We start from the raw sequence: 26,742 nt of genomic DNA, 5'->3' as shown, positions 1-26,742 counted from the left end.
TATGTGTCATATATATATATCCTTTCTGACTGTCTCTGTATCTGTGTGTGCATGCTTGGTTGCTGAATCATGGCTGACTTTTTGTGACCCCATGGATGGTAGCCTGCCAGGCTCCTCTGTCCATGGGATTTTCCAGGCAAGAACGCTGGAGTGGGTTATCATTGCCTCCTCCAGGCCATCTTCCCTACCCAGGGATCGAACCCACCTCTGTGTGTCTGCTGTATTGGCAGGCAGACTTTTTACCACTAGCAACATACCTCTCTCTCTCCCTCTCCCTCTATATATATATACGCAACACACCTCTCTGTCTCTCTCTCTCTCTCTCTCTCTATATATATATATATATATATATATATATATATATATATATGCAACACACCTCTCTCTCTATATATATATGCAACACACCTCTCTCTCTCTCTCTCTCTATATATATATATATATGTGCAACACACCTCTCTCTCTGTCTCTCTCTCTCTCTATATATATATATATGCAACACCCCTCTCTCTCTCTCTCTCTCTCTATATATATATATATATACACACGCAACACACCTCTCTCTCTCTCTATATATATATATATACATATATGCAACACACCTCTCTCTCTCTATATATATATATATATATATATATGCAATACACCTCTCTCTCTCTCTCTATATATATATATATATGCAACACACCTCTCTCTCTCACTATATATATATACGCAACACACCTCTCTGTCTCTCTCTCTCTCTCTCTATATATATATATATATATATATGCAACACACCTCTCTCTATATATATATATGCAACACACCTCTCTCTCTATATATATATATGCAACACACCTCTCTTTCTCTACATATATATATACACAATTATTATATAATTACAGTTTATATTATTGGATGTTAGCATATTGATCATTCTTATGTTGTAATAATGTATTATGTTGCATTTATTATATAGCATATAATGTGTAATGTTATATATAAATATGATATATATTATATATATTATTGTTATATATTATATACTATGTCATTATATATGTGTTATATGTTATATATGTATTGCATGTTATATATATGCATATATATTTTATGTGTAAATTATTATATAAAAATTATGTTATAATATAAAATTATTTATATATTTATATATAATATACATATAATTATGTTATAAATATGTAAATTACATATATAATTATATATTAAAATATATAATTATATATTATATAATTGTGTTATAAATATATATAATTATATATAAAATTATATATTAAAATATAAAATTATATATAATATATAAAATTATGTTATAAATAAATGTATCATATATATAACATATAATATACATTTGTATGTGTGTATTTCATGTTATGTATACACATGTATACTGTATATATAAATTATTATATATGTTATATAAAATTATGTTATAAATGTATCATATATATAACATATAATATGTAATTGTGTGTGTGTGTTGTGTGTTATGTATATGCATATATATTTTATATGTAAATTGTTATATATGTTATATAAAATATGTTATAAATATATGTATCATCTATATAACATATATATAATTGTATGTGTGTAGGTAATATAATACATAATTATGTATCTATAGTAAATCTATGGATATATTGATGAATAATGTATTTGCAGAGAATTATTTGGAGTGTTTCACATCAGGCAGCTTTCTAAGTACCATACTTTGTCAACTTTAGAATTTGAACTTCACAACAGCCATGAGCGGAAAGGCGTTATTGCACCCATTTTTGCAGGGAATCCTGTTGCCCGGTGAGGTGGCCGTACCAAGCAAGAAGGGCTGGGTGCAAGCAGTGCTTTGATTCTCGTCAGTATGGTCCAGAGATCCTCTCCCAGGCAGTAGGCACTGTGGGAAGTCACTGCTTATCCCCAAGAGCAAGATGGCATCTCAACAGGAGACAGATATCCCCAGAAATCCGCCATGTCAAATTTAGCCTTCAAGATTCATCATCACCCTGGGTGGGGAAGATCCCCTGGAGGAGGAATGGCAACCCACTCCAGTATTCTGGCCTGGAGAGTTCCATGGACAGAGGGAGCCTGGCGGGCTACAGTCCATGGAGTTGCACAGAGTCAGACACGCCTGAGCGGCTAAACAGAAAATACTTGCAACATCTATTCTCGCTCTTGTGTGTACACGGCCATAATCTCTTCTACATAATAGCCACGTGTGCACCTCAGAGCCAAAAGAGGCTGGCAAAAGATGCTCTGTAGATCATGTTTCTTTGGCGAGACATGCAAATATTGCAAAGGAAAAGTTTGGTATGCATCTGAGTTACTCGCCCAAGGAGTCACTAATAGCCTTGGATCTACTTAGGTAGCTCCTCTATGGAACGTCCTTTATGTATTGAATATCTTAAGCCCCTTTATCACTGTCATTAGCATCCCATACTCATCATTGTCGGCCAAGTAATGAGAAATGTTTTGCTAGCTCCCAAAGTGCTGAATGTCTTGTGCTCCTAATGCGTTTCTGAAGGACGGTTCCAAGTGGAGATGGGGAACAGGGGCTCTGGCAGTCAGAAAGCCCATGTCTCCAGGTGGAGACAGTCCCTCCCATCTCAAATCAGTACATAAAGCTCAGATGACCAAGACGTCACTTTGGTTCCTGAAACCAGATGAAATACCAATGTCCCTTTTCAAGATAACTGCACTTACAGTCACCTCTGAATTTTGTATGAGCGATTGCAAGATGGAAAAACAGGAAGCGATATCCTTGATGCATTCTGATGCGGAGACTCTGACCAAGGAGCTTCGCTAGAGATGAAAGGTTGTATTGATTGAAAGGTGACCCTGTGTGGCTTAAATGAGAGTTGGTGGAACTTCCCTGGTGGTCCAATGATTAGGACATCACCTTCCGGGAGCTGTGGGTTCAATTCCCGCTTAGGAAACTAAGATGCCACAGGCTTCCTGGCCAAAAGACCAGAACTCTAAAATAGAAGCAATATTGTAACAAATTCAGTAAAGACTTTAAAAATGATCTACATCAAAAAAATCTTTACAAAAAATTAAATAATACTGTTCCTCAGGAGATGATTCCTAATAGGTACCACTCCAAAATTGCCCTGTTAAATTAAGATATCTAATGGCTTATTGGGCTTCCTTGGTGGCTCAGACCGTAGAGAATCTGCCTGCCAATGCAGAAGACCTGTGTTCGATCCCTGAGTCGGGAGGATCCCCTGGAGTCGCTCAGTCGTGTCTGACTCTTTGAGACCCCATGGACTGTAGCCCACCAGGCTCCTCCAACCATGGAGTTTTCTAGGCAAGGGTACTGGAGTGGGTTGCCATTCCCTTCTCCAGGGGATCTTCCAGACCCAGGGATCGAACCTGGGTCTCCCGCGTTGTAGGTAGACGCTTTACCGTCTGAGCCACCAGGGAATATTGGTGTACATTTAAGTTCATGATTTCTCAATCTTTCACCTATATCCTATGTGTAAGGTAAGGATTTCTTTTTAAGATTTATTGGCATGCTTTCAAATCCTGGGGTTCATTTTGTACACGAATTTTCCCGGCTTATAAATCCTCGTACTTAGCTAGAGTTGACGCCGAGAGTAATGATTTCTCAATGAGAAGTCGAACTGGATTTATTAGCAGGTTTTGTAAATCAAGTGCAAAATATATAGTTTAAACTCCTAAAGCACAGATTTATGTATCCTTGCAATAAATCGTGAGTATGAGTATCCATAAAGTCCTGTTTTTTTTTTTCCCCCACTAATCCAGTCAACTGCTGGGTAGATATGGCTTGTCTTTAAATCCATTCCATATCCATAATTAGAACTCATTATTTCAGTAAATATCTGTCGATTTATGGTTATCCTAAATGCATTCATTTGGAGAGGTTTTGGAAGCCTGCCCGCATATTAACAGTTACAGAGGATAACTAAGGCAATCAGCTAGAGAATGCATGAAAAATGTACCATAATAATACCGAGTCCCCGACGTAAAGGATAAAGCAGAAGTTAAAACAGCTCAGCTTCTCCTCTCAGAAAGGCAGCATTTAGTAATTATTCTTAGGAGGGAGTCATTCAACTTGATCATTGTATCACGTTCTCTAATGGGCTTAACAGCGTTCTGCCTGCCTCTTTATTTCGTCCTGACACAAGGAGGCAGGCAGGGTGCCTCTAATGCCTTTCGCAGACAAATGGATGAAACCAAGGCTCTGCTGCTCAAGGCATTCCCCCAAGGTCACCGAGATGGTCTCCTTGCTGCAAGGCCTGACCTCCAGGGCTCACAAGGCTCTCACTTCCACACACTTTATTGTTGCTGTTCATCTGCTTAGTGATGTCCGACTCTTTGCGACCCCTTGGAGTCCAGCACGCCAGGCTCATCTGTCCAACACCATCTCCCGGAGCTTACTCAAACTCACGTCCATCGAGCCGGTGATGCCATCCAACCATCTCATCCTCTGTCACCCCCTTCTCCTCTCACCTACAATCTTTCCCAGCATCAGAGTCTTTTCCAATGAGTCAGCTCTTTGCATCTTTGGGTGGCCAAAGAGTTGGAGCTTCAGCTTCAGCATCAGTCCTTCCAATGAACACCCAGGACTGATTTCCTTTAGGATGGACTGGTTGGATCTCCCTGCAGTCCAAGGGACTCTCAAGAGTCTTCTCCAGGACCGCACTTCGAAAGCATCAGTTCCTTGGCGCTCAGCCTTCTTTATGTTCTAATTCTCACACGCACAGTGCTTTAGGGGGGGCTTGAATGGTCACTGCCGGGGAAAACTCTCTCTAGGACAACTCCGATCTCCTTTCAAAGTCTCCACACACCAGAATTCCCACTGCAGGTGAAAACTCTGGCATTCCACTCGTTTGTACCCGCCTCCATCATCCTGCGAAGAATCGGCGTGTAAAGAACGCACAGCCACCGCACAAAGCCCTTGTACAGTCGGCCCTACACGTCATGTCTCGGGGAGGATCCATGTATTGGCATCGACAGGAATGAACAGACGTGCCCGGGGAGCAGTCCCGGGAGCCTGGCAACCGGGGTGCTGGTTCGATCGCTGTCACACAGCCGCTGGGAAGAAGTATGGATTTAATTTTCCAGAAGGGATTAAAGACTCCCTTAATATTGTGAAACATTAGGGTGACGTTTTAAAATTTTAATCAATGATTAATGCCATGATGGGAAAGCCACGCGCCAGGGGACTGTCGGAGAAACGGCGTTCGATATTCTTTGTAAATGACTCACGGTTTAAAAAAAAAAAGAGGAATGAGGAGGAAAGGAATTGGAGTTCAGGAGTGTCTGAGTCAAGAGGAATGTGAATGAGGTGACTATAGACTTTCATCATTTTACCAGGCATCTTGAGAGACGTAGGGACACAAACCCAAGTATATAAATTCATATATTTTGTAACATTTTAAAAATTATTGACTGAAAAATAACCTTTATTGAATCAGGAGCTATACATTAGTGTTCTTAGAAGGAATTTCTACTCACACATATTAAAAAAAAATATTTCTAAGCAGAGAGTAATTGTAACAGTTCTCATGGCGAGGAAAGTTCTCATATATATGTGTGTATATGTGTGTGTGGATGGTCAGTCACTCAGTCCTGTCTGACTCTTTGTGACCGACTGGACTGTAGCCCGCCAGGCTCCTCTGTCCATGGGATTCTCCAGGCAAGAACACTGGAGTGGGTTGCCGTGCCCTTCTCCAGGGGATTGTCCCAAACCAGGGATCAAACCTGGGCTTCCTGTATTACATGCAGATTCTTTACCATCTGAGTCATCAGGAAAGCCCCATATATGTCTGTGTATACATGTATGTATGTGTATATATATATATATGTATATGTGTGTGTGTGTATTTATATGCTCAGTCATGTCCAACTCTTTACAAGCCTGTGTCCTGTAGCCCACCAGGCTCCTCTGTCCATGGGATTCTCCAGGCACAAATACTGGAGTGGGTTTCCATTCCCTTCTCCAGGGGGTCTGGCTCCCTGCTTGAAAGGCAGATTCTGTACCACTGAGCCACCTGGGAATTTCTTGCATTCTCGTTTTGTATAAAACAGTGTCTTCTCCTTCTTCAGTTGCCATAATAAAACACCTTAGACAGGGTGCCTTAAATAATAGAAACTTGTTTTTTTTTTTTTTCCTCACTAGTCCTGGAGGCTGGAGTCTGAGATGCAGGTGCAGGCAGGCCTGGTTTCTCCGGAGGCCTCTCTCCTGGGCGTGTAGACGGCCGTCTGATCCCTATGTCTTCACAGGGAGACACGTGTCTCCCTGTGGACGTGTGACCTGATCTCCTCTGCTTATTAGAACCCCAGTCCTGTGGGATCAGGGCCCACTCTAGGGACCTCATTTTACCTTGGGGGCTCTATCTCCACTCACAGTTATATCAGGGACGTGGGGTTTCAACACGTGAATTTTGAGGGCATAGTGTTCAGTGCGGCACATGGAAACAGTACATTGTATACCCCACGCAATGCAGCTTCAAAATCTGGACAGAGACTTGAGAGATCCTAACCCTTGATGAAAGTGAAAAAAGGAGGGTGAAAAAGTTGGCTTAAAGCTCAGCATTCAGAAAACTCAGATCATGGCATCTGGTCCCATCACTTCATGGGAAATCGATGGGGAAACAGTGGAAACAGTGTCAGCCTTTAGTTTTCTGGGCTCCAAAATCACTGCAGATGGTGACTGCAGCCATGAAATTAAAAGACGCTTACTCCTTGGAAGGAAAGTTATGACCAACCTAGACAGCATATTAAAAAGCAGAGACATTACTTTGGCAACAAAAGTCCGTCTAGTCAAGGCTATGGTTTTTCCAGTGGTCATGTATTGGTGTGAGAGTTAGACAGTAAAGAAAGCTGAGCGCTGAAGAACTGATGCTTTTGAACTGCGGTGCTGGATAAGACTCTTGAGAGTCCCTTGGACTGCAAGGAGACCCAACCAGTCCATCCTAAAGATCAGTCCTGAGTGTTCATTGGAAGGACTGATGCTGAAGCTGAAACTCCAATACTTTGGCTGCCTCATGCGAAGAGTTGACTCATTGGAAAAGACCCTGACGCTGGGAGGGATTGGGGGCAGGAGGAGAAGGGGACGACAGAGGATGAGATGGCTGGATGGCATCACCGACTCGATGGGCATGAGTTTGAGTAAACTCCGGGAGTTGGTGATGGACAGGGAGGCCTGGCATGCTGCGGTTCATGGGGTCGCAAAGAGTCGGACACGACTGAATGACTGAACTGAACTGAACTGAACCTTGAGCTGGACAGCGTCTATCTATCAGAACGGCCAAACTCAAATACACAGCAGTGGATTTGCACTATAGCATCCCTTGGACAGTAAGGAGATCCAACCAGCCCATCCTAAAGGAAATCCACCCTGAATATTCACCGAAAGGACTGATGCTGAAGCTGAAGCTCCAAAACTTTGGCCCCCTGATGCGAGGAGCCGGCTCATTGGAAGAGCCCGCGATGCTGGGAAAGATTGAAGGCAGGAGGAGAAGGGGACGACAGAGGATGGGATGGTCAGATGCCATCACTGGCTCAATGGACATGAATTTGAGCAAGTTCCTGGAGATGGTGAAGGACAAGGAAGCCTGATGTGCTGCAGTCCATGGGATCACAAAGAGCCAGACATGACTGAGCCCCTGAACAAGAGCAAGGACATTAATGGCAAAGCTGCCATCACAGAATATCACATAACTACTGATAGGCACTGAGGTAGTACTATTGAACCTTCTTTTCCAGCACACGTTTGCCATAGTCTTGACCAGTAATGTCCTGTTTCTCCCCTGAAGCGTGCCCTGATGGTTTATTTTGGGTCCTGGCACCAGCTGTGGCTCGTTTGGTATATGAGCCAGTACCACTGGCCACCATCCTCAGAGGCCAGAAAGAGTCCAGAGGACCAGCTTCCTTTGCCCCAACTCCAGTTGTTTGATCAGTCAGCCTCCTGCCTCCTGCCCTTCAAATGAGATGCTCGTGACTTTGCACCCGGGAAGCGCTGGGGAAGGAGGTTGTATAGCTTGCACTTCAGACGTAACCATATGTTTAAGCAGGAACCCTGGAGACCACTGGTGCTTTGCACACAGCACCAGAGAAAAGTCACTGCAGGATCCGAGAACTTAAGAGTGATGCTCGAAGCCACTCGTGTGAGCTCATTTTAATGCAGCTACGGGCAGTGTTTGGCATGCATGAGTATGAAGTCCCTTTAGTCATATCCAACTCTTTGAGACCCCATGGACTGTAGCCCACCAGGCTTCTCTGTCCATGGGATTTCCCAGGCAAGAATACTGGAATGGGTTGCCGTTTCCTCCTCCAGGGAGTCTGTCCGACCCAGGGATCGAACTCGGGTCTTCTGCATTGGCAGACGGGTCCTTTGCCACTAGCACCACCTGGGAAGCCCAATGTTTGGCATCGTTTACTGCAAATAAAAAGTCTGTGAGGGATACTATGCTGAGAAGGATGCTGAGGGATCAGCAGAATAATGCAGGTTTGGAATATGGACAGTGTCCCAAGCAAACCACAAAGAACGGTTACCAAACAGAAAATGGATTGGAAGAAAGTAGTTTACAGCATCATGGAATACCCAGGACTGGTGATTCTTTACCTTTGGTGGAATAGATAGTACATAAGATTTCAGAATTTGCTGAAAAGTTGCCAACCAGTAGCTCCTGAAGAAGAATGATCCTACGCTCAACGTTTTGCCTAGAATTGCAGAGTCCAAGGTGATTCTGAATTCTGTCCACAGAGTCCTTAGAACGGTCACTCTTCAGGGGTCATTGTGGGATTTTGTTGTTCTTACAGTTATTATTATAATTTAGTGTCACCACGCTCGTGTAGTGGGTGGCAGCCAGGAATGATACAAAAAAAAAAAAAAGTTCAGCAGTGTCCTTAACATTGAAACAAACATAATTTTAAAACAGCAAAAAGAGTTGTACCATTTCCCATCAGTTCAGTCGCTCAGTCGTGTCTGACCCTTTGCGACCCCAGGGACGCCACCACACCAGGCCTCCCTGTCCATCACCAACTCCCGGAGTCCACCCAAACCCATGTCCATCGAGTCAGTGATGCCATCCAACCATCTCATCCTCTGTCATCCCCTTCTCCTCCCGCCTTCAATCTTTCCCAGCATCAGGGTCTTTCCCAAGGAGTCAGTTCTTTGCATCAGGTGGCCAAAGTATTGGAGTTTCACCTTCAACATCAGCCCTTCCAATGAATATTCAGGACCGATTTCCTTTAGGATGGACTGGTTGGATCTCCTTGCAGTCTGAGGGACTCTCAAGAGTCTTCTCCAACACCACAGCTCAAAAGCATCAATTCTTCAGCACTCAGCGTTCTTTATATAGTCCAGCTCTCACATCCATACATGACCATTTCCCATACAATTTTGAAATATCCCACCGAGTGTTTGTTTACATTAAAAGAAAAAAAAATTCTCCATAATTATGTGAACCTAGAACCTAATTTCATTTTACATCTGAACTGAAGGGGTACTTTTTCTTTTGCACAGTTATAATAGGCATTGAATTTTCCAGGAACACAGCTGCCAAGGAATTAGAGGGAAAATTGTAGTTTATTTGTTTGGAAACTTACCAAGAGCTGTTAGTAATTTTAGAAGAATTCCAACACTGCTCCTGGCATTTGAGCCACTTGCATGAGCAATTCATCCCCTAACGCTTTGGACCACTTCATTGTAACCCGAAAATTGTGAAAATATGTATTATATTATTTCATATTACTTTCCATTTGTTTCTTGTCTGTACTGTAATTAAGAAATTCATTATTACTATAATAAGTAAGAGTGCTGGTTTCATATTTCATCATTTATAAGCTTTGTGATCTTGAGCAGTTTTTTAATTTTTGTGCCTCGGTTTCCCGATTTACAGGAAAGTTATGAAAATTGCTAACATCTCAGAACTTTTGAGAATTGAGTCACTTATTTTGTGTGTGAATTATTTGTGCCTGAAACCATGTAAAGTTAGCTATCATGATTGCCATCGTTGTTGGTTATTAATACACATTAAAATGTCAGTGTGAGCATAAGACATGTTTCAAATATTTGTTATGTAGCAATATATAATCAATATATAAAATATCCTTGCCTACATAGGATATCTGTGTCTCTTCGAATGTGAGTGGCTCAGTCGTGTCTGACTCTCTGCAACCCCATGGACTCTAGCCTGCCAGCTTTCTCTGTCCGCGGGATTTTTCCTGTCAAGGACATTGCAGTGTGTTTCCGTTACCTTCTTTAGGGGATCTTTCCAACCCTTGGATCGAATGGCATTTTCCCACACTGCAGGCAAATTCTTAACTGTCTGAGCCATTGTGTCTCTTAAGGTTTAGAACCATTGTTCCTAAAATTTTCGTAAACCCATATTCAGAGGTTTAGGAAAATGGCCTACAAGTGAGAGGTTTAACTGTTAAGTTCTACCTTTGAAAAGACAGGCAGGCTTTACTCCACTTTCCTGAAATTTGTTTTGTTCTTGGCATCCGTGACACATTCCTGACACCTAGAAAGGAAATCCTATTTTTTAAGTATGATTTGCGATCAATTAAACATTCCTCCTTTGACTGAGGACATGGGTCCATTTCCCTGTCATGCACTAAGCATTGACTGAAAAGGTTGTGATTTCTAGTGATGACTTTTGCCTCCAGGATCAAAAAACCAGTTTTGCTCCAACAAAAGGAACTTCCTAGAGTCCCCTGGAAACCATGGCCACTCCACTTTCCTTTCCTGGGGGCTATTCAGGAAGTCTCTGAGTTCCTGTCTGTTTGCCTCATTGGCGTTTGCAAGCTTGCCCATCAACAGCGTATTAAGATCAATCATTCTCTCCCAGGGTCCCCAGTGCCTCCAACCCACCAAATGGTGATATTTCATCACGCTGGTGTTGCACAGACTTTCTTTCTGAGAAGCAAATATGATCTTTGATTTCTGCTGGTTAAATTTGGCAGCCTTGAGAGCAAAGAGATTCTGAGAAATGGTGTGGATTTAATAACTTCTTGTAAAAAAAAAGTCAAGTCATGCTAAATTTTCTTGGCTCTGTTTCAGGGAATAGAACTGTCAGGGTTCACAAGGAATTATATTCGTTGTGTGTATTCCCCTTCCTGCAGGAATACAGGTTGCTTCCATTTTTTTTTTTTCTTCTTATTCTTCGGTTCTCACCAGCTTAACTAGTGCCTATTTGCCTTCCCTCTGCCTTAAAATTAGTCTCCCTTAGAATCCATAAGTTGTAATACAGGACGTGCATACTATTCCGTGTTTCATGATCCTTGCGTGCAGTTGTGCTAAGTCACTTCAGTCGGGTCTGACTCTTTTGCGACCCCGTGGACTGCATCCCGCCAGGCTCCTCTGTCCAGTGGATTCTGCAGACAAGAATACTGGAGTGGGTTGCCGTTCCCTTCTCCAAGGGATCGTCTCCACCCCGGGATCGAACGCTCGTCTCTTATATCTCCTGCATTGGCAGGTGGGTTCTTTACCCTAGATCCACCTGGGAAGCCCTTCATGGTTCTCACGTTATACAGATCCACTCACTTTCAGTATCAAGTTACACGTCAGAAAGGAAATAATTCCACCGTATCTCCCGCCCAAGTTCTCATCAAACCAATTCTGAACACTTAAATTCATGGGGAATATACTTTAAATAATTTAAGCATTTTATTTTATTTTGGAATATAGCCAGTTAACAATGTTGTGATGGACTCAGCCGTACATATATGTGCTTCCATTCTCCCCCAAATCCCCTTCCATCCAGGCTGCCAAGTGACATTGAGCAGACTTCCCTGAGCTGTCCAGCAGGTCCTTGCAGGTTCTCCATGTTAAATACAGCAGTGTGTCCGTGTCCATCCCAGACTCCCTAACTATCCCTTCCCCCATCCTTCCCCCTGGTGACCATAAGGTTATTACAGAGTATTGAGCAGAGTTCCCTGTGCTGGACAGCAGGTCCTTATTGACTATCCACTTCAGATGTATCGGTGTGTAAATATCCATCCCAAACTCCCTAACTATCCCTTCCCCTGTCTTTCCCCCCTGGTAACCATGAATTCCTTCTCTGAGTTTGTGAGTCTGTTTCTGTTTTATAAATAAATTCATTTCTCTTATTTCTTCAGAATCCACGTATAAGTAATATCATATGGTATTTTTTTGTCTTTCTTCACTTAGTATGATTATCTCTAGGTTCATCCATGTTGCCCACAAATGCCATTATCTCACTATTTTTAATTGCTGAGTAATTTTCCTTAATGGGGACTAACTGAAGGAGAACCAGCTCATGTCCCATTTAGATGTCTTACACGTCAAGAAATTTGTTGTCCTCCATTTATCTGGACACTGTTTTTTTGGGTGGCACCAAACTCCAGTATTCTGGCCGGGAGAATTCCATGAACTGTATAGTCCATGGGGTTGGTGCAAAGAGCCGGACATGAAGGAACGACTTTCACTTCCCTTCATTAGCTTTCATCTGCTTTAAACAGACCATTCTTAAAGCATGCCTTATGTGATTCTTCTATTAAGTATAATGAACATTAGGATAGGCACTTGGGGATGAATGTATCATCTATTAAAATCTTTGTTACAATTAAAACTAATTGGGTGGATGATGCAAATGCCCATAAAACAACAAACAATAAAAGTCTAAGTATTTACTTGTTCTTTTGTGGCAATTACAATAAGTGCTTCCGGGTGTTATTGGAGTCAGAGACACACCGACTGGTAAAAAGCCTCATAAACAAGGATGGATTTGCATAATTATTTGAATTTATCTGAGATGTGAAGTTCCAACACTTTGGCCACCTGCTGCAAAGAGCCATCTCATTGGAAAAGACCCTGATGCTGGGAAAGAATGAGGACAGAAGGAAAAAGGGGTGACAAAGGATGAGATGGTTGGATGGCATCACCGACTCAATGGATATGAGTTTGAGCAATCTCCAGGAGTTGGTGAAGGTCATGGAAGCCTGGCGTGCTGCAATCCATGGGGTTGCAAAGAGTCAGATACGACTGAGTGACTGAACAACAAATCTCCAAAGGAAAGAGGAAGAGAAGTTGAAAAGGATAAAATCAGAAAAGGCACTGAGATTTAGAAGAGAATGTTTTGAGAGACCTTGTTTAAGTCATACTGATGGAAAAAAGAGCTTGCTTAGTGGCGAGGAGTCAACTTGAGTTTGTCCAGGTAGACTGGTGAAAAATAAAAGAGACCTAGAAATTCTGAAATTTAGATCCATAATTGGACAAGGAAACTTAAGTGAAAGTCTCTCAGTCATGTCTGACTCTTTGTGACCCCATGGACTGTATAGTCCAGGCCAGGATACTGGAGTGGGTAGCCTTTCTCTTCTCCAGGGGATCTTCCCAACCCAGGGATCAAACTCAGGTCTCCCACATTGCAGGCGGATTCTTTACCAGCTGAGCCACCAAGGAAGCCCATAATTGGACAACAGAAGAGCATGATGAGGTTTGGAGCAGGGACCTGGAATATAAATAAAACACTTCAGCACAATGACACTGGTGGAAGCCATTGCCAGTGGACAAAAACAAGAAAAAGCCTGCAGTCAGTGAAGCTCATCAGGAGGTTGTTTGCATCATTCGGTCAAGAAGGTGAGCCAGAGAACTAAAGGCAGGGTGCTTGGACAGGAAGAATTGTGGTCTTTTCATTCCCACCAGCATGGCAGGCTGCTTATGCCAAAGCAACATTTCTACTGAGAAAAAATAAAAATGCATAGGAATTTTGAAGAAGGAAGGTAACAGACACTCCTTTAGAATAGATAGCAGGAGTGCTCCCCTGGTTGCTTAGCGGTAGAGAATCTACCTTCCAACGCAGGAGGCTTGGGTTCGGTCGCTGGTCCCGGAGGATCCCACATGATATGGAATACGTAAGCCTGTGCACCACAGCTGTTGAGTCTGTGCTCTGGAGCCTGGGAGCCACAAACTCCTGTACCCTCATGGTGCAATTACTGAAGCCCGCACGCCTAGACCCCGTGCTCTGCAACCAGAGAAGACACCGCAGTGAGAAGCCCAGGCATCACAGTGAACAGTAGCCCCCAGAGGGTCCTCATTGAGACCAACTACACAAGACCTGGGGTGTTCCTTCTTGGACACTTGTGTAGAGTCTCTCTCGCTTAGATGAAGAAAACAGTTGTGTGGAGTCTCTCTTGCTTAGATGAAGCAAGCATCCTATGTCGTACCACATCTATCGATCGGTAGATAAAGCCTATGAATATAAATCATCCCTCCTTTTCTACCTCCTCTGTGATTCACCTTCTCTGATTTCACCAGGATCCTTCTGTGCCTGCTTGCCCTCCCCATCGGTGATAGATCCTTCCAGAAATGAGTTCGGCATCCTTCCTACCTGCCGTGGAAACAGCCGATGCTCCTGTTTGTCATAACACTGTCACCTTTCCGACTTCCGGGAACGTGTCCTGGGTCTGGACTCTTGGAGTTACACCAGAGCCAGGAACTAGGTTTCTCTAATACCACGGTTTTGTCAAAGTCAGTCATGACTTACTGCCTCCTCAAACTTTCCAAGAGCGATCGATACTTACCCTACACCTCCTTAATGACCTTTGTTTTGTTTTGCTTCCCATTTTATACTGAATCAGTAGAAGGAGATCAATCTTTTGTTACCCTATCTCCTTTCCCAGGGAAAAATTGATGCAGAGACACTTGGATGTTGTGGAGGTCGTGGATCTCAGATCTTGAGCATTGCAGACGTAAATTTTGGCTTGTGATTCTCTAATGTCAAGAGGCCTTGAAATCATAGTCTTTGTTGTTTAGAGCGCGTTGAAGATTTGAGACTCCTCTCAGGTATGTTTCAGAGTGCTTGTGGAGTTTTTGAAAGTTTAACTCTTGCAAAACTTGCTGTAGGTAGTAAGAAGCAATGTTTGTTTTATTTTCTCAGGCCCTCTCTTCCCCTCACAGAAAGTGTCAGTCGCTCTCAGCCCTGTCCGACTTTTTGCCACTCCATGGACTGTAGCCCGCCAGGCTTCTCTGTCCATGGGATTCTCCAGGCAGGAATACCAGAGTGCGTTGCCATTTTCTTCTCCAGGGAATCTTCCAGACCCAGTGATTGAACCCTGGTCTCCCTCATTACAGGCAGGTTATTTATCATCTGAGCCACGAGGGAAGCATACATTGTTTTATTTAAGGGTAATGAAACCTGTTTTAGGTCAAAGACATGCAGAGCACTTTTCCCAAAAGAGGAAATGCCGTGGACGTTGATGTGCAGAGTCAATGATTTTTAGGTGAGTCGGGCTGGACTGTTCTCATTGCAGAGGTTTTTCTGGTTGCAGAGCACAGTCTCTAGGGTGTGCGGGCTTCAGTAGTTGCAGCCCATGAGCTCAGTCATTGTGGCTCCCGCGGTCTAGAGCACAGACTCAGTAGTTGTGGCACAGGGGCTTCGTTGCTCTGAGGCATGCGGGATCTTCCCAGACCAGGGATAGAAGCCCTGTCTCCTGCATCAGCAAGCAGACTCTCTAGGACTGAGTCACCACGGAAACCCTAGGTAGTGTCTCGATGGAATGACTTTCACGGCTCCAACCAGGGGTGCTTGCCTACACATTGGCCTTCCATCCCCCCACCCTATACAAAGCCAGCATCTTTGCAAAGCAACACCTGACTGAGTGCTTAGGGATCCCTTCGTGAAGTCATATACTAGAGTTAAAGAGTTCTCTATAACATTAGAAGATGCCTTCATGGAGTTGAAATGTTCTCTCTATAATGTTAGGACTTCCCTTGTGGCTCAGATGATAAAGAATCTGCCTGCTACCCAGGAGACCCGAGTTTGATCCCTAGGTCGGGAGGATCCCTGGAGAAGGGGTTGGCAACCCACTCCAGTATTCTTGGCCTGGGAAATCCCATGGACAGAGGTGCCTGGTTGCTTACAGTCCATGTGGTCGCAAAGTCAGACAGGGCTGAGAGACTAACACGCAATGAAACATTGAGAGATGCAGTCTGAGAAACTGATCTTTTCCCCCTTCAACACTATGGCAACCCTTGGTATTTATCAACGATGCTACAGGTTGGCTGTGTTCAGTATGACACTCACTACAGGTGTAGGTGGCATCTGAGGGTAATTGAATTTATTATAGATCACCCTGGGTATGAAAACTAGGAATGCATTTTGGAATTCACATACATGGGCATCCAGTTTGAGCGGGGGAAAGTGGCTGAGGGTGTTTTGCCAAAAGTTTTACTTTCCTTTTTAGAACTGAAGGATTTGTTAACAAAAGATACCGCTCGTCACACACAAGTAAGCGATTTCAGTTTTTTTACTTGAAGATTCTTTGACTGAATTTCAGTATACAGGCATTGAAAGAAAAGAAACAAAAGCACTGGAAATACCGCTCCACTATTCTTGCCTGGAGAATGCCATGGACAGAGGAGCCTGGCAGGTTACAGTCCATAGGGTCGCAAAGAACTGGACAGAGCTAAGGCGGGCTTAGCATGCATGCACAACAACATATACATTACCCAGTTGGGCTGACAATCTACATGCGGACATAAACGGCATTGGGAAGTCCAATATAACAGCAGACTGGAGTCCCACTGGGGAAAATGTCCCAAGAGGTGCATCTACCCTGTGGGTGAGACTTCAAATTGCAGTTTAAACGACTCCCGCTTGTCATCCCAGGGTGCAGACTGCTGACATCATCAGTTTGTGCTCAGAAATTCATCTCTGGTTGTCTTAACTTTTACAATGCTGTTTGGCTCACCTTGGGAGTCATAAGATGTCTTAGACCCTTGGGGGGCTGGCCAGATCTCCAGGGGCTCAAGAATTCCAAGACCCACTTGCTTTCTTATCCACAGTGCTGCCTGACTTGCTGTGCTTGGGGGCGGGCATGCAATCTGAGCCGTGTCCAGGCAGATCAGAGGCCTCCTCTCCTGCTTCTGAAGCCTGTGCAAGACTTCTTCCATTTTAATTTCCCTAACAGAGGGAAGAAAGAGGCTGGTGATCGGGGAAACGATAACCCAAGACCATTGATTTGTGTCTTGCTTACTGGATGAGCCAGAGATGTTCAGGCAATGACCCCCATTGGCTGAGGTTGCCTTCCTTGTCTTCCTTCTGATGGCAAATATAGGGTTAATGAATATTTGGCTTTCCGATCCGAAAATGCCACAGCACATCTCTAATCTGTGAAAAAAATACATATCTAATTTCAACGATGTATTATGACAGCGTTCCTTCTAGTTTTATAAGCAACTGCCATCGTTGGCAGTTGTCAGAATATTGGAACCCAAATATTACTGGAATGTTTCACTTGAAAAATCAGTGATTCGCTGTTTGTCATATTATGTGGCTTACAATATTACGCTAGCCTGGCTGTAGAGTCAGTCGCTCTTTCTTTGATGTCCTTTCACATTTGCTTATGTTTTTGTACATGTCTTGCTTCCCTAGTTTTCCTAGAGAATGAGTGGTAATACATCATTCTGATTTTATTTCTTAAAGTATGACTTTCTTTTCCTAGGTAAGCCAGGCCACTGCAGATTCATAAGCTCATGCTAGTCTAAGTCACTTGTCCTTTTCTTTCAATTTTGAATCAAAAATGAATTTGATTGATCCAAGCATTTGTAATCTACTAGCTTCAATAATGTGAGAGATTTTACTGACTCTGAAATGAAAAAGAAATTCGCAACCATGCTATCAAATAATTTGGTATTTGAGACTGTGTGACTTCTACTCCCGTTAAAATTCTTTGTAATATGAATTGAAAACCTACAGTGTAGTTGCAAATATTTAAATGTAAATATACACATTTCATGTTATGTGACTATTATATAAATTCCAAAACAAAGATTTTACATTTTATATGCTGCTGCTGCTAAGTCACTTCAGTCGTGTCCAACCCTGTGCGACCCCATAGACGGCAGCCCACCAGCCTCCCCCGTCCTTGGGATCCTCCAGGCAAGAACACTGGAGTGGGTTGCCATTTCCTTCTCCAATGCATGAAAGTGAAAAGTGAAAGTGAAGTTGCTCAGCCATGTCTGACTCTTCACAACCCCATGGACTGTAACCTACCAGGCTCCTCCATCCATGGGATTTTCCAGGCAAGAGTACTGGAGTGGGTTGCCATTTCCTTCTCCATATTTTATATGAACATTATATAAATTTTAAAATTAATATTTTACATAAATGCTGTATATGTTATAAAAATTGTATAAGTTATGAAAATTATAAGCACCCAAATATGGAGCATGAGTTTTTGTGACTCATAATATGTGCTAGGAGGGAAAAGACTTCAGAGTGAGGAAGGTGGGGGTAGCATCTGGGGAAACAATAAAAATAATGTGTCCAGGGATTTCCCTGGGGGCCCAGTGGTTAAGAATCCACTTGCCAATGCAGGGGAGCCCGGGTTCCACCCCTGTTCCAGGAAGATTCCACATGCCACAGGGCAACTCAACCCATGTGCCACAACTACTGAGGCCCACATGTCCAAGAGCCTGTGCTCCACAACAAGAGAAGCCACAGCGATCAGAAGCCTGCATACCACAACTAGAGAATAGCCCCCAAGGGATAACAAAGACCTAGTGTAGCCAAAAATGTGAAAGTTGCTCAGTTGTGTCTGACTCTGCGACCCCAATAGACTATAGAGCCCATGGAATTCTCCAGGTGCGAATACTGCAGTGGGTAGCCGTTCCCTTCTCCAGGGGCTCTTCCCAACCCAGGGATCGAACCCAGGTCTCCCACATTGCAGGTGGATTCTTTACCAGCTGAGCCAGCAGGAAAGCCAAAGTATTAATCCTGGAGTGGGTAGCCTATCCCTTCTCCAGCGGATCTTCCCAACCTGGGAATAGAACCAGAATCTCCTGAAGGGCAGGTGGATTCTTTAGCAACAGAGCTAACAAGCAAGCCAAAAATAAGTAAATAATTAACAACAACAAAAAAAAAAATCCTGTTAAAGGCGTGGCCATCTAGGGAAAAATGGAAACAAGGAGGAAAAATTAAGATTTCACTCCCCACAGGTTACCACCCCCACCACAGTCATTGATTAAACAGACCACATTTACTGCAGTCACAGTAAAATGTAGTCTTGACCCAGAAACTGTGTTCACAGCATGTCAAGGAAAAGGAAGAAAAATCAAACAAACCAATGGTACTGTCCCAAGAAAACAGGAGAAGGAAAAGGCAACCCACTCCAGGATTCTTGCCTGGAAAATTGCATGGACAGAGGAGCCTAGCGGACTACAGTCCATGGGGTCTCAAAAAGTTGGACTTGACTTAGTGACTAAACCATCATGAAGAAAACAGGAGATGAGAACCAGGTGATGAACATTCTCACTCCAAGCAGAAAAGCAAAATCCTCTGGCTCACCCTAATCCTGGGAATATCCAGGACACAGTATTTCCACTGAAGCCCAGTGTGGTCACTGACCTTCCCCAGGCTGGCAAAAATGCCCCACAGCATCCCAGTACTCTGGTTTCCTGAGAACACCACCTAACAGCAAGCATGCCCCCACCCACAGCTAGAATTGCAAGTGTTGTTGGTGGTTCCACTGGCTGGACTTTCAGCCTCTCTTTTTCTGAAAGATGGCACTTCTCCAAACACAAAGTAGGTCCAAGATTTGAGAAGAAAATCCAAATATAAAAAACTCATGATCTGAAAGGATTCATGCAGCCCAGTGTTCATTGCAGCACTGTTTACCGCAACCAAGACACAGAAGCAGCCTGAGTGTCCATCAGTGGGGGAATGGATAAAGAATATGTGGTACATAGAGATGATGGAATATTACTCAGCCATGAAAAAGGCTGAAATGATGCCATTTGCAGCAACATGAATGGACCTAGAAATTATCATATTAATTGAAGTAAGACAGAGGGAAAAAATATTATATGGTATCACTTACATGTGGAATCTAAAAAAAAAGTGACAGAAATGAACTTACAAAGCAGAAGGAGACTCACAGATTTAGAGAACAAATGTATGGCTGCTGGAGGGAAGGAACAGTCAGGGAGTCTGGGATGGACGTGGACACACTGCTGTGTTTAACATGGAGAACCAACAAGGACCTGCTGTCCAGCACAGGGAAGTCTGCTCAGTACTCTGTAATAACCTGATGGTCACCAGGGGGAAGGATGGGGGAAGGGGTAGTTAGGGAGTTTGGGATGGACATGGACACACTGCTGTATTTAACATGGGTAACCAACAAGAACCTGCTGTCCAGCACAGAGAACTCTGCTCAATACTCTGTAATAACCTTATGGTCACCAGGGGGGAATAATGGGGGAAGGGATAGTTAGGGAGTTTGGGATGGACATGGACACACTGCTATATTTCACATGAAGAACCAGCAAGGACCTGCTGGACAGCACAGGGAACTCTGCTCAATGTCACGTGGCAGCCTGGATGGGAGGGGAGTTTGGGGGAGAAAGGATGCATGTACATGTATGGCTGAGTGCCTTCACTGTCCACCTGAAATTATCACATCATTATGAATGAACCATAGCCCAATACAAAATGAAAAGTTCAAGATTTTGTTTAAGTTTTTAAAATAAAAAAAAAGATTTAAGAAGCAGAGGAAGATTCAAAGTTCTGTCCTGTGGTTTTAGCCGAACAAGTTTAAAAGTAGGTAACAGGAAATCTTCCTCCATTCCACTAACACTTATCAGACAATTAATGTCACAGTTGCAGAAGTCTTGAAAAGGAGATGTTGGCTATTTGCAAAATATTTTACGAGAGAGAGTTCAAGAGGTAAGACTGTGAAGTTATCGTGCTTCATTTATTGTGCATCTCTGAATGAACTCTTGGTGATATGTGATTGATACTCATAGAATTTTTCCATATGACTAATTCCAATTTCTTCTGTCTGCTTCTCACTCTATCATATGCCTAGTTCGATTCCAGTTTGTCTCTTTCTTTCTCTCTTTAGAAAGTCCTGTAGTGAACCTTGAAGACCGCAATTCTTTCCCCCTGCACCTTCAGTTCTATCAAGCATTTAGAAGTCCCGGGGGCCTGGGTAAGTCTCATCATATTTGCCAATATTTTACTAAAGTGATAATGGCAAAAGAGAGAGAGAATCAGTTAAAGGGTGGGTCCAGTGATGAGCAGAGCCTCTGGTGATGATAAATTAAGACTGTAATAGAACATTCCATGATGACGTTGATGGTCATCTTGAGATAGCACTTCCATCGTCTTTCTTTGTTAGTAATGCTCACATACTCCTGACCACTCCCTAAATATGCTGCTGCTGCTAAATCACTTCAGTCATGTCCGACTCTGTGCAACCCCATAGACGGCAGCCCACCAGGTTCCCCCGCCCCTGGAATTCTCCAGGCAAGAATACTGGAGTGGGTTGCCATTTCCTTCTCCAATGCATGAAAGTGAAAAGGGAAAGTGAAGTCGCTCAGTCGTGTCCAACTCTTAGCGACCCCGTGGACTGCAGCCCACCAGGCACCTCCGTCCATGGGATTTTCCAGGCAAGAGTACTGGAGTGGGGTGCCATTGCCTTCTCCACCCTAAATATGAGGTCTGATATAAAACCAGGAAAAGTAACCTGCAGTAAAAGGGACTCCGATCACTGCTGTGTCTTCCCTCCCCACGCGGAGTTCAGATCTCAACGCATTCTTTTCTCAGAGCATCACAGACTCTGAGGTCTGTAACAGGGAAAGATAAGTTCAGTTCAGTTCAGTTGCTCAGTCATGTCTGACTCTTTCTGATCCCATGGACTGCAGCACGCCAGGCCTTCCTGTCCATCACCACCTCCCGAAGCTTGCTCAAACTCATGTCCATCCAAGTCGGTGATGCCATCCAACCATCTCATCCTCATCCCTTCTCCTCCCACCTTCAATCTTTCCCAGCATGAGGGTCTTTTCCAGAGAGTCAGTTTTTTGCATCAGGTGGCCAAAGTACTGGAGTTTCAGCTTCAACATCAGTCCTTCTGCTGAATATTCAGGACTGATTTCCTTTAGGATTGACTGGTTGGATCGCCTTACTGTTGAAGAGACTCTCAAGAGTCTTCTCCAACACCACAGTTCAAAAGCATCAATTCTTCGACACTCAGCTTTCTTTATAGCCCAACTCTCACATCCACACATGACCACTGGAAAAACCATAGCTTGGATGAGACAGACCTTTGTACAGGCACTCTTAGCTCTGGCTCTTATTCATATGATACTATGCAAATAGGGGTTCCTTCATAGACACACACTTTAAAAATTGCATGGTAACATTACTGAAGACCAGTTTATTTTATGGTGTGCGTGTTTCAATTCAACTTCACATAAATCTAGATTCTATATAAATTTTATTAGTTTCACAACCCTAACTTATTTAAGGAATATTCGTTGAGCGTCTGTGTATCTTTGGGTGTCTTTGTCGACTTTCTATTCCATTCCATTCTCTTTTTCTACCAGATCAAAATAGTCATCATTGTAAAGACTTTGTTGTGGGTTTTTTTGGGTTTTTTTTTGGCTGCGTGTGCTGTGTCTTTATTGTTGTGGTGAGCGGGGACTACGCTTCATTGTGTTCATTGTAGTTCACAGGGTTCTCCTTGCGTTGGCTTCTCTTGTTGCAGAGCATGGGCTCTAAGCATACAGGCTTCAGGAATTGCGGCTCACCGGCCGTAGAGCATGGGCTTAGTAGTTGTCAAGCATGGGTTTAGCTGCCCCATGGGAACAGGCATCCAACCTGTGTCCCCTGCATTGGCAGGTGGATTCTTATCCACTACGGCACCAGAGAAGCCAGTTTGGTGTATATTCTAATATTCAGGGCGACTAGATTCCCCTCATAGACCTTCCTTTTCAATATAAAATACACTCCCCCTGCAACATTTTTTATTTAATATATTTGGCATATAACACTGTGTACATTTAAGGTATCCAACTTGTGACTTTATGTACCATGATTGATTGCCGTAAAAGTGTTAGTCACTCAGTTGTGTCCAACTCTATGTGAGTTGGTCTGTCCATAGAATTCTTCAGGGAAAAATACTAGAGTGGGTTGCCATTCCCTTCTCCAAGGAATCGTCCCAACTTAGGGATAGAATCTGGGTCTCCTGCTTGGCAGGCACATTCTTTACCATTTCCATGATTGCCATGAAAAGTGAAGTCGCTCAGTCATGTCCGACTCTTTGCGACCCCACGGACTGTAGCCTGCCAGTCCAGACTGTAGCTCTTCCATCCGTGGGATTTTCCAGACAAGAATACTGGAGTGGGTTGTCATTTCCTTCTCCAGTGGTTGCCGTAGTAGTGACGTTTATCATGTTCCATGATTATAATACAGTGTTATTGTCTACAGTTATTATACTGTACAATAGATGTCTATCTGTGACTTATTTACTGCTCACAGCAGATTCGCAGCCCTTTGACGACATCAGTCTTATCCCCCACCCTGGTCCCCTGGTAACCGCCGGTCTACTCACTGACTTGTGTGAGCTTGACGTTAGGTTTCATGTGTGAGATTAATCATACGGTGCTTGTCTTTCTCTGTGTGACTTCTCGCACGGAGCGTACTGTGCTCAGAGTCCACCTGTGACGCCACAGATGGCCGGATATATCTTGTTTTCTCGTGGCTGAACCACATCCCATGGTTCATTTATACCAGCTCCTTTTTCATTCAGTCATCTATGGAGGGACAGATAGGTGATTTCCGTATTTTGGCTGTTGTGAAAAAATGCCACAATAAGTATGGGAGTCCACTTATGTCTTTGTTTTTCCTTAACTTTTACTGGTGTATAGTAGCTTTACAATGGTGTCAGTTTCTGCCGCACGGTAAAGTGAATCAACCGTATGTATATATATTTGCCCTCTTTTTTGGATTTCCTTCCAAGCTCAGTCACCACAAAGCACTGAATAGAGTTCCCTGTCCTGTACAGTGGGTTCTAATTAGTTATCTCATTTATACACATACTGTTTTCATTTCCTTTCAGTATATCCCCAAGTACTGTAATTGCTGCATCACATGGCAGACATCTTTTTAAGTTTTTGAGGAACCTCCATTTTTCCCCCCATGGTGACTGGATGAAATGTGCTTTTCTTAATGAAAAGAATCAAAATTGGTGAGACCCTTTAGGTGTAAAGCTTCCATAGAATTTGGGAGTTTAAAAAAATTTACTTTAGAGGTGTCAGCCCACCCAAGCGCACTTCAGTCCAGACTCTTCGGTACTTCGGAATGCGTTTGTGTACATCCACAGGAATACACACTCATGTTCTGTATATGCCTTGTAAAAAAGGAACAGGGTTGCCTTGATATCTTCATTACTGATGACACAGGCTGCTAAATCTCCTCTGTAATTGAACAGAATGGGCATTAGGGTTTCAGAACGAAACACTTTAGTGTTGTCTTTTACAAACCGATGAAGACCTGATGATGGAGAATTATAAGGCCAGCTGATATTCTTTTGCACTGTCAAACCAAGGTAATTTAATGTTCAATTAATCTCTGGAGGAGGGACAGGCTGTCTCCTGTAGTCCCTTCTTGCCAGTGTGTAAGTATTGTCATATCAAATAATAGCCTCATCTGATTGTAATGAAGAAGTACATTTTTAGCCAAACATTCTGTCTCCAAGTAGCCCATATGTCTAGACCAGACATTTCACAAGAATTTCTAAATGTGTAAGAGATGTTTGGAGTACGTTTTTTACTGCAAAAGTGTGCTGTCTTAAAAGCTCCCATTAGTTTATTACCAAGTTTATTACCATAGGTATAATTGTAAGAGATTGTTAGTAGACAATTTTGAAAATCCGTTTGCAATTAAGGTGTTTTAATTCTTATTTTTCAATTGTCCCAGTCAGTGAATCATTAAAAGCTTTCTGACAAGTTTTCTGTTGACAATGATTGTTGTTGATGTTCAATCGCTCAGTCATGTCCGACTCTTTGCAGCCCTATGGACTGCAGCATGCCAGGCCTCCCTGTCCTTCACTATCTCTGGGAGTTTGCTCAAACTCATGTCCACTGAGTCAGTGATGCCAGCAAACCATCTCATCCTCTGTTGTCCCCTTCTCCTTTTGCCTTCAATCTTTCCCAGCATCAAGATCTTTTCCACTGAGTCTGCTCTTCGCATCAGGTGGCAAAAATATTGGAGCTTCAGCTTCAGCTTCAGTCCTTCCAATGAATATTCAGGGTTGATTTCCTTTAGGAATGATTAGAAATGCATAAATACAGTAAAATCCTGAGTAATGGAATGCCGCTAGTCAAACACTGAAATATTTTCTTTTTATTTAATGAGATTTATGAGGAAAGGGGAACTATTTTAGGGGTTTAAAAAAATCACCTAAAAAAAGTATTTTGTTCTTTTTCCTAGTCGTTTCAATTTCTTTTCTATAAAGACTGAATTTTATTCTAAAAACATTACCAGTGGCTATTAATCACTGTTGAATTGTCACTACACATAGAATGGCCATATCTTCATTTTATATCTTAATTTCTTTCGTAGAATATTAAGTGTATTCGATTTAGACACATGATTTGAACATATATTAGTGGCATGTAGTTGCTCAGTCAGGAAAAAAAAATACACTTGTAATAACAAGTGACTCTTGAGCTTATGACTTATAGAATTAGAAAATTGCTTTAGTTAGAGCGAGTTGGCCAAAAAGTTCATTCCGGCTTTTCTATAACGGCTTACAGAAAAACCCGAACGAACTTCTTGGCCAGCTCAATATAATACGCCAATATATATAAAAAAGAACATTTTCAATTAGGTGTCTTTCTCAGATAAAATGTGATTAACCTTTCTAGCTTCATTCTTGTTAAAGTTGCAATTAGATAATAAACATCTTAAGTCATCAGATACAAAGATAGCTCGAATAAAACTGTCCTATGCTACCAATCTAATTTTGAACAGTTTTGCTATTTATATTGATCTGCCACCGTGCTCTGTACTTAACACACTGCTGCTGCTAAGTCGCTTCAGTCATGTCCGACTCTGTGCGACCCCATAGACGGCAGCCTACCAGGCCCCCCCCATCCCTGGGATTCTCCAGGCAAGAACACTGGGGTGGGTTGCCATTTCCTTCTCAAATACATGACAGTGAAAAGTGAAAGTGAAGTCATTCAGTCGTGTCCAACTCTTAGCGACCCCATGGACCACAGCCTACCAGGCTCCTCCGTCCATGGGATTTTCCAGGCAAGAGTACTGGAGTGGGGTGCTATTGCCTTCTCCACTTAATACACTAAGTTTTGAATTATTCTGTCCTCTGGCATGTCATTTACGGGATGCTCTGTTGGAATCAAGGGAATGGCTTTCTTGTTATGAATCAGTCTCTAATCACCCCCAATCGCCATTGGCCGGTGTTCTCACCTGTGAAATGCGATGTGGGCAGGTCAGCATCCAAGAGGGAGGGCTGGGCAGCACCCAAGATGGCGGGCTGGGCAGCATCTAAGATGGCGGGCTGGGCAACATCTAAGATGGCGGGCTGGTTAGCATCCAAGATGGCGGCTTGGAGCTGTCATCAGGTAGAAGCAGCTCCATTGTATTCTTTGCTGAGAAGGAATGGAGGCTTAGTTGGAAGCAGTATTGATCTTTTAGTCTACATGGGAACCAGAAGAATGTCTCAAACACCTGCTCCTGGTGGCCCTCAAATGTCAACTTGGCTGTGTTTGTGTGTGTGTTTAAAAGGGAAGTTTGCCATATAATGTGTAGGTCTATTTCTCAAGTTCTGATTCTGTTCAGTTGATCTGTTTATCTATCTAAACACCAGTATTATATTGTCCTGATTTTTATAGCTTCAGTATGTCTTGAAATCATGTGAGACCTTCAGATTTATTCTTTTTCAAGTTTTTTTGATTGTTTTTGGCTCTTCTATGTTATTTAAATTTGCATATGAATTTTAGAA

General features: G+C 42.9%; 1 long non-coding RNA gene across 1 annotated transcript; it reads left to right on the top strand.

Moving 5' to 3' along the window:
• The first annotated feature begins 7,321 nt into the window (after window positions 1–7,321).
• LOC122435349 lies at window positions 7,322–13,900 on the top strand. The gene is made up of 3 exons (XR_006267643.1): window positions 7,322–7,553; window positions 8,021–8,022; window positions 13,890–13,900. It is a non-coding gene; the product is annotated as an uncharacterized LOC122435349 (long non-coding RNA).
• The last annotated feature ends 12,842 nt before the right edge of the window (window positions 13,901–26,742 follow it).

This window comes from Cervus canadensis, chromosome X, assembly GCF_019320065.1.
Source record: "Cervus canadensis isolate Bull #8, Minnesota chromosome X, ASM1932006v1, whole genome shotgun sequence".
NCBI classification, from domain to species: domain Eukaryota; kingdom Metazoa; phylum Chordata; class Mammalia; order Artiodactyla; family Cervidae; genus Cervus; species Cervus canadensis.
Note: the sequence above shows the minus strand (reverse complement) of the source record. Positions and strands in the feature narration are given on the sequence as shown.